This window comes from Meleagris gallopavo, chromosome 1, assembly GCF_000146605.3.
Source record: "Meleagris gallopavo isolate NT-WF06-2002-E0010 breed Aviagen turkey brand Nicholas breeding stock chromosome 1, Turkey_5.1, whole genome shotgun sequence".
NCBI classification, from domain to species: domain Eukaryota; kingdom Metazoa; phylum Chordata; class Aves; order Galliformes; family Phasianidae; genus Meleagris; species Meleagris gallopavo.
The window spans coordinates 90,472,248-90,486,367 of NC_015011.2; the positions used below are offsets into that span (position 1 = coordinate 90,472,248).

General features: G+C 40.0%; 1 long non-coding RNA gene across 2 annotated transcripts; it reads right to left on the reverse strand.

Moving 5' to 3' along the window:
* Positions 1-4,503: 4,503 nt before the first annotated feature.
* On the reverse strand, positions 4,504-13,765 carry LOC109369901. Of its 2 annotated transcripts, XR_002119552.1 has the most exons (4): positions 13,216-13,765; positions 8,673-8,726; positions 7,554-7,681; positions 4,504-7,305 (listed from the first exon to the last, which is right to left on the reverse strand). It is a non-coding gene; the product is annotated as an uncharacterized LOC109369901 (long non-coding RNA). The 2 variants fall into 2 exon arrangements; XR_002119547.1 differs by having other exon boundaries at positions 4,504-7,681.
* Between the last annotated feature and the right edge of the window lie 355 nt (positions 13,766-14,120).

The window sequence follows — 14,120 nt, forward strand, 5'->3', positions numbered from 1 at the left end:
TGCTTCCCAACGGAAGGCTCATTTAATGAAGCAGAAATTCAAGAACCCTGGACAGTTGACAGTTGAATCTGAGTGATAAGGGAAATTACTGCATTACTAAAATTGGGGAGATCCATATTGTGAAAGGTGGGGAAATCAGATATGAGGGCACCCAGGTTCATGAGGAACACCTATTACAGTATTTATTGCATACAAGAAGTTCCCTCAGAGACTGAACCTATCACTATGCAAGAGATGATAGCCAACTGAAAAAAATAGCACTGTCCACATTACTGCTTTCAACAAAGACTTGGAAATAGCACCGTATATCCATGGCTTTAAACTACTTCATATTATCTATATTACAGAGACAATTATACTTTCATTACAAATGTTTTTTGATTTTTTTTTGTTGTTTTTTTGTTGTTTTCTTTCCCCCCCTTAAGAGTTCAAATGAGTCAATAATTTCCCTGAAGAATTCTGAAACAGATAGTCCTAGATCCAGTAAGTTGTTTTTTGACATTCTCTCAAACATCCATTGGTTGTAGCCATGTTACATGCTAATATGTAATTTCCTGTTTGTTTTTTTGCTTGTTATCTCATCCTCTGTTTGCTGATCAGGTACACATTATTCATTTGTATCATAGAAGTACTGTCTTTGTGGTTTATATCATGTTGCACATAACTGAGCCTCTGGGAAGCACAGAGGCAACACAGATGAACCTGTTCAGATGCTCTTAGCAGGTTGCCATGAATTCTGCAGTTCTTCCTAGGGACTGCTGCTAACTCTCTTCCCTTCACAGAATGTACTGCACCACATTTCAGATTCCATGCAGAAACTCACTACCGGAGAAAGGAATTGATGTGCTATGTATGCAATTTAAAATGACCAGTAGCTGCCCATCACAGTACAGCCTTCCTGTTCATTTTTCTTGCACACAGAAAGTATGTCACAAACAGTAGGGAGATCCAATACATATTCATATCCCAAAGCACTTGGGTTAAAACACAAATAAGGTCTGCAGCCTGTCTTGGCAGCTCAGGGAGACAGCCTTTAGAAATAATTGGTTACATTGTTTACTTTGGCTATAAGGAAAATGCTATGATGCCTCCTTCATTTTCCACTCCTTCTTGTGTGACCTGCTCTAAGTGGCTGACTCCAAGTAGTAACAGAAGCACCCAAACCTTAGCTGGAGCATTAAGCTTAGTTTGGGGCATTGCTTTCATGAAAGATGTGGGAAGTTCTCAAGGAACTGCTGCTGCTTAGTTTGGAGGAAGAAGACTGAGGGAATGCACCACAGCCTTCAGAACACATAACGAGCTTTTACAGGGCCCTTTTTCCATGTCTTCTCACAGGTAGAATCAGCAGTGGCAACAAGGGAGATCTGTGTCACCCCTTGGTGAGAACAGATTACTTGGGGAGGTTTTGGGCTATATATTAGACAGAAATCTGTAGGAATGAATTAAATACAGCTATGTTGCCACAGGCAAGGAAATCTCCCTAGAGATCATTTCTTTCATGCCTTTTGTGATTCACTGAGACTTTGCTGCCAGTGACTCTAATTGTTACTTCAGACTGGATGATTGAAATTTGTTCTAACTATTTACCCTGTAGTCTAATGCTGAACAGGATGAGGTACAGAATACCTTAAGACAAGGTGTATCTGCAGCTATTTTGGCTTTTTTCTCCTCTCTCCACTCCCCAGCCCCTATTTTAATAATGAAAGCCAAGAAATTACTTCTAAAAATGCTACGTTACAGGGATGCTATGATGTCACTGGCGGCTAGGACCAGAACCACTGGGCTTGACCAAGTTTATCAACCTGTCTGTTCTTGAATTGTGGTAGTGTTGCATGAACCAAAATATCAGGGCAATCATCCACCAGGTCTATCAAAAAAAGACTTTAGTTTTCTCATTATTAAAATCGGATGCTAAATGAAACTTCAGGCATCAGAGAATTAAAGCTGCCATAAGCAAGCCTGTCTGTGTCAGAGCAGAATGGGCAATTGATACAAACACCTGAAGTGCTCTGTAATGGGTGTGCAGAAAAATTCTGCTGTTTGGGAATTGATGTAAGAAGAAATGATGAATTGTGTTCAGAATGCTTTGGCGCAACTAATTCCGTTTGGAAGCACTAGGTTATTTGTCACTAGATGTGCTGAGGAAGATACCTGTTTGAGGCTCTCGTGATTTCACAGAAAGAACAAGGCTGAAGCTATGGTACAGCTATTACAAATTCTTACTGGAAACAAGTATGTGACTGAGGAAAAATTTCCTTAGTCATCTCACAAGGGAAAACATAAGCACCCAAATCAGGAGATTTTTCTTAATAAGCCACTGAAAATAGATGCTATAGGATTTTGATGCTTCTTCCATTTTCTCGCATGAGGAAAAATACACAGAAATGTTGTGTAAATGAAAAGCACCTTTTATGTCCACTTATTTGAATAGCATCTTCAAGCTTATACTCTATATACAAATGGTATATATATACAAACAAATATTTCTAGCTGCTCTCGGAAGTGGTTATTCAAGCTAGGAACGATCCTGCAGGGGTCAGAATAGTATTTCCGTTACAAATACGTAGCACCTTTTCTTCAATACCTCACTTTGGCAGAAAATATTTTTTAATTGTAAAGGGGAAAAAACCACTTACATGCAGTTGTACGTATTCTTGATATTAATTTCCTGGATGCTGGTACCACTGCACATGTAAAGATATCAACTTTCCTAAAAATCCCATTAAAAATATATAAAATATATTTAAAAAAAAAACACACTTATGCTTCACTTTTTTCTCCTGCTTGCCTGCCTCTCTCACCCAAGGCTAAGAAGTGTTCTTCAGCAGATATTCCTTTAACATCAGCATCTGGACTCCAGATGTTGTTCCTTGGCTAAGAGTTAGAGTATTACATTCTCCTCACTGCAGCTTTAAAGTTGTTTAACTGACGACTCGAAGGGAATTGCATGCATTTGTTTACTCCCAAGAAATCCTAGACCCTTATCTTGCTATTGATCAGTAACACAGCATTGTGAAATCATCAGCAGTTATTTTTATGAGTGCTCCTTCCCATGGAGCCGATTCCATTAAGCAGCAGAAGAGAAAGATTTAACTAGTGTAGGTTTCAGAAAAGCTTCTCAAGGTCATTCAAGACCACAGTAGTGTGGCAGTTGCCAGTGGAACACTATGTTCTCACAAAAGCACACCAAAGACATAGTTTATATTTCAGTGGCCTGTTTGTTACACAGCTTGGCTAGAGCACCATAAGTCTAAATGCTGCAGTTGATTTTCCATTCTTGTTTTGTGGCAGACGTCGGGCTGCATTGATTGAGAGGAAAAGCCCACATGCACTTAAGGAAAGAACATCTCTCTTTACCTGTCTAGGGTAGTTGTAACAAATGATATCTGATGGGGGGTTGGTGTTGGCATAGATCTGGGCAATAGAAAAAAATGGTCTTGTCAGCCTCAGTGAAGCACGTGCTCAAGAAACAACTACTTTTGGTTATAACAGCTCTACCTTTCACGGTTGTCTTTCAGGCAACATTTACATTATGTAAATGAAATTGTAGCCTATAATTAAATTCCAGCTGAGGACATAAAAAGCACTTGAAGTGTTTCAGACCACATAGGGAAGACAACCCTACTAGCATTTATACAGAAAATTATTGGAAGCACTAGCTCTTTGTATGAAAAACTAGTGACATAGTGTTTGAATTCTTCACTACCCAGTTTTGCTTCATGGTCCTGTGGCTCAACACCTTGTTGCCTTACAGAGCTTTCAAAGAGCAACTTGTCACTATCTAGAAAACCAGAACAACTAATTCAGAATTCTTAATAACAAATGAATATGTGGCAGGCTTTTAAGAACAAACTCATCTGCTCCTATCTAACCTTGAATAAGTAACAGGAAGTGAAAGGTCAAAGGTCTGCTCAAGGAAATGAGATCATATCTGGCTGAAGCATTTAACCACAAACTGCCAACAGTGTAGTTCCATAACCAGTGGCTTCTGGGGAGTGATGTAGTTAGTAACCTAACTGGTTGCCTTTAAGTTATTGAAACTTTTCTGTGGTTCAAGGAGAAACCAGACAACCATGGAAAAGAAACTCACAGGAGGTCACTAAGTCTGCAAAAACTACACCAAACACAGTAAGTTTCTGAGGGAAATACAGTGACTGGAGGCCCAAGGGCTATAGAGAGAAAATATTTTCTGTGTTTGCCCTGTACTTAATCTTCCAAATTGCTGCTTAAAGCCATTGTGAGAAACAAGTCACAATCGTACATGGACATTAGGCTAAATGTTATGTGGCTCTTCTTCTGTTTTAATGCCCCATGCTACTTATAAGAAAGCAAAAGCCTTTGCAGCAGACTGGAGAAAGTTATAAACATCAGAAAAATCTGAGACTCACATATCAGGAATAATAGGCAGGAGAAGTGTTGCTTTCTGTCACACTAATTTAGTACCCAAGATACCATACTTCCTTAGCAGAGAAAAAGTTATCTCATTGCATTCAAAATGAAACTAGGTAAGTTTATGAAAAGAGTACTTGGAAGGACTCTTTTGTGAAAAGAATATCATGAAGGGCCCTAGATTTAATGGTCAGAAAGTTCTTCACAATGATATGTTCCTGAGGTACTCCAGCTACTACCAACTGCAAGGTAGAATTACAGAACCTATTCCCAGGAGAGTTTGTGGAATTACATAGCAATGTAACCTCAGAAACTTTTAACTCATTTGTCACATTTTGAAACTCAGATAATTGTAGGCATTAAAATTACACAGTTTTCTCTCTCTGGCTCTCTCTCTCCCTCCCTCTCCTTTCCTCTCTGCATTTCCAAGTGTTCAGTGACATCAGCAATACGTACGGTCAAAAAGCCTAATATTTGGACAGTCAAATATTTTGTTCTTTGCTTTAGGAAATGGACCATGAAAATAATCTCTTTCTCGTGTACTTTTGGTTAATGCTTTAAAATCTTCTTTACAAGAGAATGCAGACAAATAGCTTTGGAGGGAGAATTGGGTTACTCTATTAAACCAGTGGAACTTGTAGGTTAAGTAACATTTTCACATGGGATTCTTTCTAAAAGGCCACCCATTTAACCAAGGCCATCTGTCAGCTGTGTCCCTAATAACTCTGGTGCTGGTTGAAAGGTTTTTCCCCAGAAAGAAAAAGAGGCCAGCAGAGAGTCAGACCGTGTTACAACGTACTGGAAGATAATGCTGTCTTTAGAATCAGAATCAGAGAAAGAATCAAACAAAAAAAAAATTAAATGTGTTTGGATCCATTCCACAGAAAAGCTGATTTGCAGCTGTTAAGCTCTGGCATCTTCTATGGCTCAGATCCTGCAGTCTTCTTCCCAATTCCAAATTTTAAATCACAAGGGCCTAGCAAAAGGTACAGAAGGCCAAACCTTTGCCTCACATAAAGAAAACTGATACCCCAGTCAGCATTATCTTAGAATGTGGTGCTGGCATTCCTCGTTGCTTCTATTCTGGTAACGTCCTTCTTCTGCTTGTCTCACAGGACTGTCCTGTGAATCCATTTGTAGGTACTAGTAAAGGTCTGTGAAGATGGAGGGGATAACATGCTAATATTGTTCCTGTTCTTGACCTGTTGTCTTGTGGCAAGAGGTCAGCAGTGACCAGAGGATGTCACATTTGCTGTCTCCTCCCATCAGGCTTCTCTCCTCCTTTCAAAATTAGTATGCCAGAGATGAAGCAGCTCCTCTCAGCTACTGCAGAACAGGATACATGCAAATAACAGTAGCATATGTTCCCCTTTTACCACTGACAAAAATGTATCAGTAAGCTTAAAACAGACCTTTACTCCTACAGCGACAATAAGATATTTTATTCTGTTTCAATTTGATTCTTAACTGCTTCCTGAGACTAATAAAGTCCCAGATTAGACTTCATCTTGACATTAGGTCTAGTTCTCTTTATTTTGTTTTATTACAGCAAATAACTGCACACTCACATTCACTCCAAAACTACTAGTGCTTGAAATAGTCTGCCAGTAGGCGTTCTGTTCCTGAGCACTTGGCTTAGACCAAACTTGAACCTATGACCTTGAGAAAATCCAGAATCCAGAAATACCGAGCTATATAGCATCTGCAGGCACTTGCATTGTGTCACTGGGATATGTTCTCTTGCCCTATATTGCTTAACCATGAGTTTAACAAGATCTGTAAGGACTCAGAGGTATATCACTGCTGGATTATCACATGCAGAGCGATACAGAATGTAAACAGCTGTATGCCTGTTATAAAGCATGTAATTTTAAAAATAGCTTACCCACACTAGATGAGTCCAACTTACTCTTCCTCAATAGGCGATTATTATGAACAAACTACCAGTTCCCCTATTTTAATAGGGGGTCAAGGACATGAAAAAATGCAACAATTCCATCATTTCTCCTTCCTTAAATAGGGCTACTTATTACAGTGTCTCCAACATCTCTATTAAGACAGACTTTGCTTGGATTATCACTGGCACTCAGTGGTCTGTTTACATGCTATGAGAGGCCCCACATCTAAAATATGAAATTGTGGTTGTAGGAAAAAGCACAAACACTTTGCACAGAAAATTAAATGTGGAAAGGTTTGTATCATTATTTCTTTTAAACCACCTACTTGATTGGAAAGACTAAGAATGGATACAATCTCCTTTCCAAAAGGAGGATTGTACCTAAAAGCATAGGCATATTCTGGAAAGGGAACACATTGTGTCATCAATAAACATGAAGTATAATTCACATAATTTATGACTATACGATTGTCTTCAGTGTCTTGATAGTGTAGTTACTCTGCTGTTTAGTTAATGGAAGTCATTTTATAACATTGGCATCAAACTTTGTAAGGCATTTCTACTTCTTGTAACGGGAGTGAGAGAGTTAAAACACTCAGAGTATCGCAGCAGTTTCTGATATCACACAATTTCAAAGAGCTGTGTGTGGGCATGTGCACAATCATATGAAATGTACAGGAAATCACAGTACAAAATGTTTAGCTATGAAAAACCTCTGATAATTAATAGTTTAACATTTCTCTTTTGGGAACACCCTATCCATGCACTATGTATAGTATAAATTCAGAAACTGGCAAAGCAGGGCAATAAACAGACAGGATGCGTTGAAAGACTGCTGACAGCATGAAGTTTATCAGATGAACATAGACAGACAGAACGTGTTGCTTACCTGTTATGTTTTCTTAAGAATGAGAATTGTTGCCGATGGTGAAGATGGTGATGCTGACCTTGAGAGCTGTGTAGCACTGCTGTCGGCCACAGGCAGGTAAAGAACAGAAGCTTGATGACCAGGACCATCTCTTCCAAAGATAAATGCACCTGATCAGCCAATCCACCTTGCTGACTTTTTATTTTTAGTGTTTTTACTGTTTAGAAACAGCATATCATACAAAGGATGCATGTGAAGAAAGGCATTACTGAAGAAAGAAAACAGTGGCATCCCAGTTCTGATGCCCTCTCTGAGTTTCCCTCATATTTTGGCAAAACATAAAAATTCCTTAAGCTCTACATCCCTGCAGCATCTGCTGTCAAATCAGAAGCACCTTACTTTTAGAAATGTAGTAAATACAGCACTTTGTTTTGCTGGGCTGCAGTCTGATCCATTGCTTCCACTCTTTCAGCACAGGAGCATATTTGAATTCTCCATCACCCGCTCAGTAACCTCTTCAACATAGCCTGTGCAGGCAAAGTGATGTCAAACATTTAATCCTCCTTAAATCCCACACAAAACCATACAAAAATCTGCTTTAATGACAAAGGTCTCTAAATTAATCTTTCTTTCTATATATGTGTGTATCTGCTCAAAATAATTTTCTGTAAAGATCAAGCTCGTTCATTAACTGGCTACATTGCATTGTCCTCCCAACCATTAACATCATTTCTGATTCTGTGATCTGTAGTATAAAGTAATTTGTCTGTAAGTACAGAAAGGATAATGTCATGAAAAAAGTCCAACTTACATGTGAAGTCTCATTTCAATACTCCTGATTAACATTGGGAAATAGTGACAATCTTTTTTTTTCCCCACTAAGCTCTGCAGATATCTATTTAATTTATCCTAAATGTATAAAGTGCGTGCATGCCTAAGTATCCCTACACCACCCTAATGTTATCTTAATTTCATTTAGCTTGCTCTGCCCGTTCAATGGCAAATTGAATTGCAAAATATTTTATTAATAAACTGCTGCTTAGGCATTAATTTCAGAGTGCCTATTTCTCCAATTAAAGGTTATAAGATCTCCTATGGACTTAGAACTGGGCAATAGCCAACACACCTTCTTAACTGACAAAGTCAATATATCCTTTTAAGAGTAAGTTCAGTAAATACCAAAACTGTCAGCATATGTTTATTGTTCTTTACCAGTAAATGAGAGAGAAGAGACTGAAAATTAGGGAGGTGGAAATCCCTATCCCCCATCTAAAAGAAGTAGAAGTAATTCAGGTCTCCTCTCAGCAGGCTTCTTCCCAAGTCAGACAAACAAACAGGGAAATAAAAAACCCACCCACTACTTTATCTGCTGAGACTGTTAACATCAAAGCATAACAGGGTAATCATTTTGTGATGTAGGCATCTGCCTACTTACAAATCCCCCGTGAGTCTCAACTAAATCTATTTGGCCCAAGAAATAACTATCATCAGATGCAATTATTTCCAGGAGGAGATTACCTGCTAATTCCTGATGAATTTTCCATTTGGAGTTGAAGAGCTATCTTCCTGTGACTAGAAAGAAAAAGAAAGAAAAATTTCCTTCCCAATCAGTACAAAAATTGAACAGTGTTAGATTAGATTAAAGGCTTCCAACACTACTACCCCTCTCCCTCTACATTGTTCACATTGCAGTCCTTTCTTGCTTAACAATCCCAGAGAAGATTATTTGTAGCCTGAGTTGGGGTTAGCCAGATAGTGTTTCCAACAGCTCTTAGTGTATCTCCAGGGTGGATTTTCTGGAGAAGGTAAACATATGCCAAAATATATAAGATCTTTAACAGGCTCTACTCATTTGTACTGTTGTCTAGGGGGAAAAGGAAAATTCAATAATAACTCTAATGAGAATTCATTCCAGGTAGAGAAAATATTTGGAAACAATACTTGTTTCCAAGCCTATCTGGTTAAGCTATCTAGTCTCATCCAGCCTAGTATCCATCTAAGTAGTAAAGTACCTGATTAATTCACATAAGAGAAAACATCCAAGAGCCTTCGAGTCCTCAGCTTTCCCTGCCCAAACACAGGCATTACAGTAACAGCTACCGTAGCAAACCAGATTAAAAAAACTAACTGCACTTCAAGTTGTGTGGCAAAGGTGTTATGGCATGTTCTGTGCACTCTTCAGTATTAACTCTTTGCCAATCATTTACTTCAACTACAAAGGACTAACAATATGTATATGCTGTCTTCCCTAGAAGTAATAATCATCCACATTGCTTCCAGAGACTCTGGGGAAAGTCATATTGTAGAGTTTAACATCACCTTTATCTGAAACTGGTAGCTATTATCCTCACTAAGCACAATGGAGGAAGGAGACAAAAAGTTCCATCTTCCATGGAGGATTTCCAAAACAGAGATATTTCCAGAAATTAATTCTGTCTAGCCCCCACACATCAAGTCCTCAGGAAAGGCTCCTGCAAAGTGAAAGGGTGAACGCTTCTTTCCATTAATGGATGTGCAATAACAATAAGAGCAACTAGATGTCACCCACAGCAATAGGATTTTTCAAACTAGAGTTGTTTTCATTTTCTCTGGGCAAGAGAGCATTACACAGAGCAGATTATGTCGTTATAAATTACCATAAGAAAACAAGTTAATCTCTTATGCATTTATCAATAATCAACTCCAAAAGGATCCTTCTTTGCAGAAGAATAAGGACAATAGACTTTGCTTGTTTTGGACAAGTTCTTACTAGCTCATTGTTAGAACACTGCCTCCTTGCTACTACTGCAATATTTCTTTAAAATTATCCCTTCTCTATAGCATGTGAAATGCTTGCAACGTTTATCTTTCGAGGACAAATCCACTGCATGGTAACTGCGTGCTTGAGTTCATTGGAACAGCTTCCAAATGACCAAGAGAAGGAAATGAAGGTAAGTACACTACCACATATTGAAAAATGACATGCCTCTTTTTAATAAGCAAAATTATATGCAGTGTCAGGTAATTTCAGTCTGGAACTAGAGATCACTGTCCTCTGGAGAATACAAAGCAGAGCAAATTGGCAACAGCTATTACCAAAACATGAGCAGAAAAAACACCAGGGAGGTAGAGACATTTCAGGGGCCTGTATTTTCCAGGAAATCCGAGCACATCTGAAGTCCATTCTAAACAATAGGAACAGAAACAACATAGCGTGTCAGCACAAAATTCTGCAAATTAGTTGCACAAGACATAGAAGAAATACAATGTAGAACCTGGAATGTATTTTTGATTCTCCTAGTAAGAGAATGAAATACAAGGACAATGTATTCTTAGGAGTTTCCTGAAAAGTGTGGGTTTCTAATAAACGTTTAAAAAGCAGAAGGGACGAAGGATATCACAAAGAATCAGTAAAACATATAAAGCAGGTTAACCAGAGCTGTCAGTGTGAGAGTTTGAATGCAATACTGCAGTACAAGAATAGGCAGTGTTCTGCTTTTCTATGGTAACAGGCCCAGTGCATAGCACTTGCCATTCATACTGCGGTCCCTTGCAGATATACAAGAGTCAGAATTAAGGACACTGCTTATATCAATACATGGATGATGCACCAACTTGTGAGAATAAGGTGCCCATTCTCAGTTCTTAACAAGATGAAGCGAGAGAACAGTAGAGCCTGAGCATTACGAATCCACCTTACAGAGTTCAGAATGCAAACTTAACATTTGCAGTGATACACAGCTCTTACGATCCTGTTCTTTATGAAGTATTTTGGTAGGGTGGCAAATGCACATTCATGACTGTCCTGAGTCTGAGGTAACAAACTGCACACTTAAGGTCTGCAAAGGACCAAAACAGGAAAAAACGACCAACAAGAAATCCACAAATGTAGTAAAAACCACATCCCATCTCAAAACTGGTACAAGATTTTTGCACAGTTAAACTGTATGGATTTACAACTAGCTTAAACAGAACTACCAGCTACTGCTCAAACCCTGTCCTGCTCTCCATCCTTGCAGTGCACCACAACTTGCTGGCTTGCTTTCCTTTTCTTTTTTATGTAAAATTTTAGTGTCACAAATTCAAATTTCTTGTGAAATTATGATTCCAAACATACTGTCGCATATATTTCAGTATTCCACTGTCTAAGAAATTCTCATATCATCACACAGAGTATTCCTGGCATCAGGCACAGTCTATGGTGAAGTAAACCCATCTGTAAATGCACAGTCACCAGAGACAGTCTACACAACGTCACCCAGATCCAGGTGGAGCCCAGGGGTCTGGTCTTGGTTCTGACACCCTGTGAAGTCCGGCTCACCTCAAAGCTACTTTAGGATGTTAAGCACACAGTCTTAAAAGCATGTTTATGCAAGAACTTTCTGTTCTGACTACTTGTCTAGCCATAGACCTGGAGGCACTATTCCAGCTCCCCAGATGTTTGCATTAATAGCAGAACTAAACCTCAAATCTGCAATTTAAACTCTAGAATTGCAATTGGAAATGACATTAACTCAGAAACAACTGAGAGAAATACAAAATGTTTGGCTTCCAGTTGGCTTCATTGGCATCTGAGTGGCCAACACATCTTAAAATAAATAAGTACTCTGAGAAACATACAAAGCTAGTGTATATACAAGAAATCCTGGTGAAAGATAAAATCTTGTAAATCAAGTGTAACTTCAGCACTCTGCTTTTTCTTCTCACGAGTGAACGTTCAGCTGTCATGGCTCATCAAGAAAAAGTGCAGTGCATTAAAAAGTGAAGGACAGCTAAACAATTACCTATATTTCTCTGACTCTTCGCACTCTAATTTTTCAGTTTCTAAATAGAGAATTCTTTCTTTTTGCCATTCTGCCCCCAACAGACTAATCAATTAATTAATTTAGTCCTCAAATCTCTTTACTTAGCTTACAGCAGCAATTCTGAAAGTAAAATTATCAGTTTCATTGACTCTTGTTAAGGAACAGTGTGTGTCTTGAAGGAGAAGAAACAAGCAGCCATATTCATCCTGGATATACACTTACAAACTCACTGGTTTAATGGCAGAAAACAAGGCATTAATGCAACTGTTCTGCCTTTGCACAACTCCACGTTAATCACAGGTGCTGGATACAGCTATTGTTCTCCTGCATTCATGTCCACTCCTCCCAGCAAGAGTTTTGAGAGTGCTTATTTATGTCTGTAGAACATATCTCTTTAAAATTCTAAGCATCTTTCACAAATAAAGGAAGATCAAGAGGGAGCCCATAAGGTCGAGTAACTCACAGAAAATAGGAATAAACTAGTTGGCCATCTGTACAGCCTGAGTATGGTGCTTCAATATGAAAAGCAATATCTACTGCATGCGATTTTTTTCTTTCTTTCTTCCGTGGCAGTTTGGCAAATACCAGCGTGTCTCAGAGGTACTTCACAGTTAGATCCTAATTGCTATCTGAAGCTCGCTTAGCTTATTTCCCTCCACAGACTGCAACAATACAAGGCAGCAACTGCATTTGCCCTCTTCCTGCTGCCAGCCTGAAGTTCACTAAGCACTTCTACAGAGGGATCTCAGAACACGCCTGGTTTGTTGTCCAGGAGTTGAGTTAACTATATCTCAGATGGGAATTAATTTATAAAATCATTGCATCTCCACTTAATTCCCCTTGCTGTCACTTGTGAACACGAGGAGAGAAAAAAACCTGTTGAACAGTGGAAAATATGTGCCTCTCAGCTTCAGCACAGCAAACTTCTCTGATTTTTGCAGCCAAAACAGAGACAGATTTATTTATCAATTAAAGTCTGATCACTGTTGGACACAAAAGAGCTTCGGAAGCCATCAGGCACAACTCAGCGTCTGTTTTCCAGCCTTTCTTTTCCCGTTGGTAACTCCCAGAGAAACAGATGCTCAGATCACAAAGCAGGTGCTCATTTCAAAACGGGCGGCCAAATTTAACTCGCCAAATTTAGGTTTTTCTAAGGTTTGGTTCTATGGAAGCGCCCTCGGGCTGCCAGCGCCATGACACGCGCAGCACCGAGATGGCGGCAGCGCGGGAACGGCTGCTCCCAACTGCCGCGAGGTGGCAGCGCCGCCCGCACTCACTCGCTCGCCCCCTCTCCAACGGCCATCGCCGCCCGGTCCGCTCACAGATGTGGGGCGGCGGCCAACGAGACTTCTTCCCACCGTTCCCCTCAGCCCGCTTGGGACAGTGGGGCTGCGAGAGAGACTTCGCGGCTGGGGGGCAGGGAGCCCCTTCTACACGGCTTGCCGTGCTTCCACAGCCAACCGCCAGTGCAACGGGAGGAGGAAGACGTTAAAAATGAGAGGGGTGGGGGCGAGAATAAATAGCCAGTGCGGCTTTCAGCAGTCCTGAGGAAGACGGTCCTCATCCAGGGGACAGCATGAGGCAAAGCCTAGCAGGCAGATGGAGCTGGGAATTTGCAGGATGTATAAACTTTGCTAGACCATACTACGTTGCACTCTACAAATGAAGATCAGAATTGAATTAAAGGTAGCAGCTTCATAAAGATGGGTTTCAGTCAGAGCAGTGGGAAGTAAGAACACCAGGAAAAGTTGAAGAAATTACAGAATTACAGAACTGTGGGGGACCTCTGGAGATCATCCAGTCCAACCCCCTGCTGAAGCAGTTCCCTACAGCAGGTTGCACAGGAAAGTGTCCAGGTGGGTGTTGAATATCTCCAGAGGAGGAGACTGCACCACCTCTCTGCACAGCCTGTACCAGCGCTCTGTCACTCTCACAGTGAAGAAGTTCTTCCTCGTGTTTGTATGGAGCTTCCTGTATTCCAGTCTGTGCCCATTGTCCCTTGTTCTTCCACTGCATGCCACCAAACAGAGCCTGGCCCCATCCACTTGACTGCCATCCTTTGAATATTAATAAACAGTGAGGAGGTCCCCTCTCAGCCTCTCCAGGCTGAAGAGTTCTAGGTCTCAGCCTTTCCTCATACAGGAGATTCTCTAGGCACTTTAACTAAATCCATTAGTTAAAA